At 42.2% G+C, this 5000-nt stretch overlaps 1 protein-coding gene across 4 annotated transcripts in view; it reads right to left on the reverse strand.

Annotated features, from left to right (window-relative positions):
* The window catches only part of hps1 (HPS1 biogenesis of lysosomal organelles complex 3 subunit 1), a 12785-nt gene extending 12287 nt beyond the window's left edge, over positions 1-498 (reverse strand). For 3 of the 4 annotated variants that reach the window (XM_031579382.2, XM_031579381.2, XM_031579380.2), the window contains exon 1: positions 1-496. This exon is cut by the window's left edge and continues 173 nt beyond it. The gene's annotated coding sequence lies outside the window, so the exon portion shown is untranslated. The other variant, XM_031579383.2, reaches the window with a different exon arrangement.
* Positions 499-5000: the final 4502 nt, after the last annotated feature.

Raw genomic sequence — 5000 nt, forward strand, 5'->3', positions numbered from 1 at the left:
CTAGCCTAATTTCCCAAGTACGAGTCAGTTGAGACACTTATGGAATAAATATGAAACTGTTATGACATGTGAGGTTCTACAACTCCCGCTTCAGTAAAGACCTCCGAGAACTTCAGGCAATGTGATAAACTGGTAAGAAAACCTCCGACTCTCAGGAGCGAGATTCAGAGCTGCCTGTGGTCATAAGACGGGGCGCGTGAGCAGTGAAAAAAAAACCTAACCTAATTGCTCTGCATTCTCGTGTTTCCACGTGTTTGGACCAAACTGCCTTAGGGGTGTTCAGGACTAGTTTAACCCAGAGTACAGTTACAGTTTGTCCTATAAGTTAACGAAACTATGCATTCCACAGCGTCTCAACGCCAGACATTCGGGTACGGCTCCGTGGTCCGTCCCGGTCCCCGGTCTCGGCTCCGTTCCCTGCGCAAACACTCGCGGACACTTTGGGCTTTCAGAAACAGTGCACTGTTGTTTCAGATTGAACTTCCGTATTATGTTCTGTCGGGCGGTCATGTGACCTTCGATGACGACAATAAAGGACTCAGCTCGCGGAGCAGGGTCAAATATATTTGGATATCTCAAGTCAAATAGACATTAATCTGCGTACATCAAATAAAATACTAAAATGAATATGAAACGATATAATAGCATACTTAACTAAGATCTACTACTAAAAAAAAGTAAGCGTTATGGCTGATTCATGACCAAAGTGGATGTAATGAGATGAGATGTTTGGATCTCCGTCAGACTTATCAAAGTGAGTTGTCTTACATCACACACACACACACACAGAGACACAGACACTCACACTCACTCACTCACTCTTACGCCAGGGATTAAGTCCTCTTGTTTTTGTATTGTGCCATTTTGTTTCACAGAATTTTGTTAAGCATTTGGTGCGTCATTGGAATATCATTTGAAATAGACTGCATACTGCACTCCTACCGAATAAACGCAGGCAGACCCAAAAATCATTCAACATTTTGTGTAATAATCATGAAAACCAAGGCTGACACCATAAAGTCAATTAAACGCGTGGCTTAAAGTAACACTATGCAACAATTTGACACTTTTTGAGGTATGGTTTTAAAGGCAACTAGTTTTGGTACCATCTTCAAATTCATTTTGATAGCATATGGTCATGTGAAGGACATATAAACACCTGTGAGGATATGCAGATATGCCCTATGTAGTTCTGTATACCGGGCTGGAATACCCTGCAAAAATGGAAGAAAAGCTTTCACAGCATGACATTGCCAGCTATACTGCCAAAAGAAACCAGTTAGTGTGTTGGATAACTTATATCAGTGTCAACTGGGCTGTTGGTGGTGATTGCAAGGTTTTTGCATGCCTTTTAGGTAGTTAGCTCACTAGTTTTGGAACAGAACTCCATAGTGCTGCTTTAAGTTTAGAAGAGATGCAGGCAGTGAGCGGTGGTGCTGCAGTGTGTCCTTCCACTCAGGTGTGCATCGTCTACTTCAGTTCTTCTCAAACGCTTACTGAACCAACTGGGCCTTTATCTTTTAGTTTTGTTTTTATTTAATTTAATTTAGAGAAAAGGTTTTCACTTTTAATGTGATAAATATACTGACTGACTTAGTGCATGAGAGTCTTAGTGTGTGTGAGTGAGTGAGTGTGTGTGTGTGTGTGTGTTTGAGTGCGTGAGTGTGTGAGTGTTTGTGTGTGTGTGTGTGTGTGTGTGTGTGTGTGTGTGTGTGTGAGTGTTCTCCTCCTGTAGGGGGCGCACACAGCCCAGAGACTCCACTCCTGTAGGGGGCGCACACAGCCCACAGACTCCACTCCTGTAGGGGGCGCACACAGCCCACAGACTCCACTCCTGTAGGGGGCGCACACAGCCCACAGACTCCACTCCTGTAGGGGGCGCACACAGCCCACAGACTCCACTCCTGTAGGGGGCACACACAGCCCACAGACTCCTCTCCTGTAGGGGGCGCACACAGCCCAGAGACTCGTTGGAGGAAGCCCAGCTGTGTTTCAGGCGCTGGAGTCTTTGTAAGTACCTTTCACCCAGCTCTAGAGTTCGTTGTTCCTGCTTAGTGTCTCTTCCTTTGTTTACTCCAGTCTTTGTTTTGATCTCCATGTTTAATAAATAAACCACAAGAGCTGATCTGTGTGTATCCGCACGGCTGTAACACTGGTGATAATAAAATGTTTAAGACGTACTGCTTTAATATCAGAAGCATTTTATTGCATTTGTTGTATGTTTTATTTGTTATATTTATAACTGGATAGAATAACATTTTGTCACAAATTTATTTCATTAAAATATTTCTCTTTTTATAGAAGAAAATATGAACAACTCTTAAACGGTTCTTTAGGAAAAGTCCTGGACTTTATCATGAAAATGTTCCTTTGAAAAGATTCCTGGATTTTTAAAAGAAAAGGTTCCTTTAGGAAGAGTCCTGGCTTCTTAAATGAAAGAGTTCCTTTAAAAAATGTCCTGGCTTTTTGAAGAAAAAGGTTCCTCTGAAAAAAAGTCCTGGCTTTTTGAATGAAGAGGCTCCTCTGAAAACAGTCGTGGCTTTTTGAATGTAGTAAGGCTGACCATGTGAGCTCCCTATACAAAACAACCATCAGATAACTACCGTAATTTCTGGACTATAAGCCGCTACTTTTTTCCCATGCTTTGAACCTCGCGGCTTAAACAATGACGCGGCTAATTTATGGATTATGATACCTGTTACGGTGGCTTTGTGGAGCTAGGATGCTAGCATGGATGCAGCCGCATGGATGCTTAGCTCCACGCGATTTCTCAGTATCTCTCAATAACTTAACTAATGTCAAAATAACCACAGTCTACCGGCATAGACAGAACACAACTCAAAACACTTTAGAAAATAAAAGTTTACTACAATACAAATCCAGTCTTCAAGTTGTTTAGCTCACTGGTTTCAAACTAGCGTCTTTCTTCTATCTCTCTGTCTTCAAGCTAACGTTCTAGCTTCTGATTGACTCTTGCAACTGTGCTCTCTTAAAGCAACAGTGCACTTATCGTAACTGGCAAAACTAATAATATGCATCACTATTGTATTACTTTTGATATTAATTTTAGCCTGTGTAAAGTTAATTTGTTTCAATGTACCGGTAGGCACCTGCGGCTTATAGACATGTGCGGCTTATTTATGTTAAAAATAATTATTTTTGAAAAATTCAGTGGGTGAGGCTTATATTCAGGTGCGCTCAATAGTCCGGAAATTACGGTACAACAAACTACACCCATATGCATGGACACACAAACAGACACACACACAAACTAGCAACACATAGCAATATGCACAGGCAACACACACATAACACACAATAGAAAAACAGCCACCCACCCATAAACAAGTAAACACACCCGTTCACACAGAACACACACCCACGGACATGGATACACACCTGCAGACATAGACACACACCCATAGGCAAAGACAACACACAGGTCTATGCTTACAGGCCTTCATCAACCCATGAGCTCCATGGTGGCATTCTGTACAAGAGGGCCCACATTTTCCCATATCAAAATATAAAGACTATATAATAATATATACAAAAACACATTTCTATAAATAACCAGTAAACAGGGTGAGAGCACTGCCGAGCGCACCCGTCTGTATAGCGATATGGAAGAGGGACGATGATGGATCCAGTAAACAGGGTGAGAAGACTGCCAGCCGCACCCGTCTCCATAGCGACACATAACAATAGTGGATCTACTCAAGAAGCTCCGGTCAGGGACCCAAGCTAGCAGCATCAGTGTGTATGAGAGCTGACACACACACATACACATACACACACACACACACACACACAAACACAAGTAAAAAACACACACACACTCTCACACACATATACACACTCGCTCACACACACAAGTAAAAAAAAAACACATGCATACACACACAAACAACCACACACACACATAATAAACACACCCACACATGGATCAGACACCGGTGAGTGTGTGGGCTCCCTCAGCAGAAGACGGCAGCTAAGTCAGGGCCAAATCAGGCCTAGATCAGCACTGGGGTGCACCAGTTAACATCGGTTAGTTAGTTAAAACGTACGTGGAAGTTTACAAACTACTAAAATGTAATGGGTTGCACCAGTTGAACAGAGGTTCAATTTTTGTCTAGTTTAAATGTACGTTGGAGTTTACAAACTACTAAAATGTAATGGGTTGCACCAGTTGAACGTAGTAGAACGTAGGTTCCATCTTTGCTTAAAATGTACGTTGGCGTTTACAAACTACTAAAATGTAATGGGTTGCCCCAGTTGAACAGCGGTTCTATTTTTGTCTAGTTTAAGTGTACGTTGGAGTTTACAAACTACTAAAATGTAATGGGTTGCACCAGTTGAACGGAGGTTCTGTTTTTGTCTAGTTTAAATGTACGTTGGAGTTTACAAACTACTAAAATGTAATGGGTTGCACCAGTTGAACGTAGTGGAACGTAGGTTCCATCTTTGCTTAAAATGTACGTTGGCGTTTACAAACTACTAAAATGTAATGGGTTGCACCACACAAATAGGTGTAAGGTCCATCGTAAAAAGTCATTAATATGGTTATCTATTAAATGATGAAATTAAACTTACGATCAAACTTACTAGTGCAACCAACTACAGGTTTAGATCAGATTTAGATCAGGCTGGATCCAGATCATCCACTCTGGGGATGGTGTGGGGGAATGTTCTAGAGAGTGTTCTAGAGTGGATCATGAATGCTGAAGCCCATGTTCTAGAGTGGAGTGTGAATGCTGAAGCCCATGTTCTAGAGTGGAGTGTGAATGCTGAAGCTCATGTTCTAGAGTGGAGTGTGAATGCTAAAGCCCATGTTCTAGGGTGGAGTGTGAATGCTGAAGCCCATGTTCTAGAGTGGAGTGTGAATGCTGAAGCTCATGTTCTAGAGTGGAGTGTGAATGCTGAAGCCCATGTTCTAGGGTGGAGTGTGAATGCTGAAGCTCATGTTCTAGAGTGGAGTGTGAATGCTGAAGCCCATGTTC

The sequence above is a fragment of the Clupea harengus genome, chromosome 13, assembly GCF_900700415.2.
Source record: "Clupea harengus chromosome 13, Ch_v2.0.2, whole genome shotgun sequence".
Lineage (NCBI taxonomy): Eukaryota > Metazoa > Chordata > Actinopteri > Clupeiformes > Clupeidae > Clupea > Clupea harengus.